Source organism: Watersipora subatra, chromosome 10, assembly GCF_963576615.1.
Source record: "Watersipora subatra chromosome 10, tzWatSuba1.1, whole genome shotgun sequence".
NCBI lineage: Eukaryota > Metazoa > Bryozoa > Gymnolaemata > Cheilostomatida > Watersiporidae > Watersipora > Watersipora subatra.
Window position 1 is genome coordinate 8,450,069 of NC_088717.1, and position 1,851 is coordinate 8,451,919.

Consider the following 1,851-nt stretch of genomic DNA (forward strand, 5'->3'; position numbering starts at 1 on the left):
TATTGTGGCCGCCATTTGATAATAAAAAGTATAATAGAATAATTCCAATTATCTCAAAAAAGAGATCGTCTAGGAAGCAATATTGTCAGTATTTTTTTTCTAACATAACGCCCAGTCCGCAATTCAATTGAGTTTAGTACTTTGAAGCAAGTCTGTCTAAGTTATCTGATTTTTAACTTCTTATCCTTAGCTTTGATTCAATTTTTGGGATGCAAACACTGTTAAGGTGCCATGAAAGAGAAACGCAAACAAAACCAACTGATTAAACGTAGTAATGCCTTCCTGACACCAAATTTTGGGTAATATGCAAGCTACAATGTATGTGTATTTTGGCTTTCATCATTGTTCAAGGACAGGCTGAACATTATTTTGAAGGATAGCTGGTTTTGTTCAAATTTTATAAAGTTCTCTTTGTAAAAGTTTTTTAGGCCATATGTAATGGAGGGGGTTGAACTGCAGACCTCTGGCCAGTCTTGAGTTAAATGTGAAAACAATTAGCTTTTCAAAAGACTACTTAAAACTTTAATACTGGTTAGCAGCTATAGACTGCCTTTACTCAAATTCTTTTGATAAACAGCCGTGTGACAAATTGATTTTAATGTTATTAGTAGGGCAACTCAATGGGAGATTTCACTTGAAAAACCAGAGTTTGCTTTACGAATTACCAGCTAAGGCTTTTCTAGGTAAGAATAGCTTTGTTAAAAACAGCAAACCGCTGGTTTAAGAATATTCAACACAATGTTAAGGCTCACTAGGAATAAATCTTTGGGCACTTTTGATATAAACTAATTGTTAGAAAGTGATGTTCCTAATATAATCTGTTGATTGATAAATTGGATAACACTATTTTGCTGAGAACCTATAATAAACTGCTGATAAATTTGTTTAAAGAAGCGTGTGTAGCAGTTCACAGGATCCACCAGTTAATATGTTGGCATAATTTCAGTTGAAGCTTCAAAAGCTAATATGGCTTTTTTCAGCATGTTTGAGTTTTTTGATGTGCAACATGGTTAGAAAAAGAGTGAAACAACATTTGGAGACGTTATATTAATCTCACAAGTGTTAGATTCTTATTACAATAAAAATACATATTATTTTTAGCACAATGTTTTTCAAACAAAAATGATTAGATTTATGCATTTTTTGCAAAGTACACCTAGCACATTGACAATGGATTATATACAAAAATAAAAAGGCAAAACTACATTCTGGTGTCAGTAGGCTTTGTGGCCGATAACATCAGGCAACCAAGGCAGTTTCAAAAAGGGCATACATTATCTTAAGAGTCTACTGTGTTACAGTTACTATATATAGGCTGTTATTCATCAATTCACAAAAAAACAAGATAAATAAAATAATCTACTATTAATGTTAATCCAAAAAACTAGTTTGTACAACTAAATCAATGAGCTAAAAGATATCAAACACTATTCCTTTTCAGCAGCGGTGTTTAAGTCCTTTTAGTGGTTGACAGAATCTTGATTATGCATATAGTTGCTATTGGCTAAATCGAGGCAGTCATCTGTTATTTTTTCAACTGTCCAGTGTATTTTTTCCGTTTCTAAAATAGGAAAATAGGAAGATTCAACTGCGGTAGCACAGCTGTTGGGAAAGCAGCACTGGAAACGAAACTGACATTACAAGGAACTTTTGTGTAGGCTTTTTGTTTTGAGATTATACTATTGATCAGATAAAAAAGCTTTATGTAAGACAAGACTCTCACTTGTAAACTTTGTTCCTAAATAACCAGGCAAGAACTTTTTTTGCCCAGTGTGGTTATTTAATCAAACATAACTATTTTGCTGAAGAGATACACAATACACTCTAATATCTGATGTTTGAAGAGGCTTA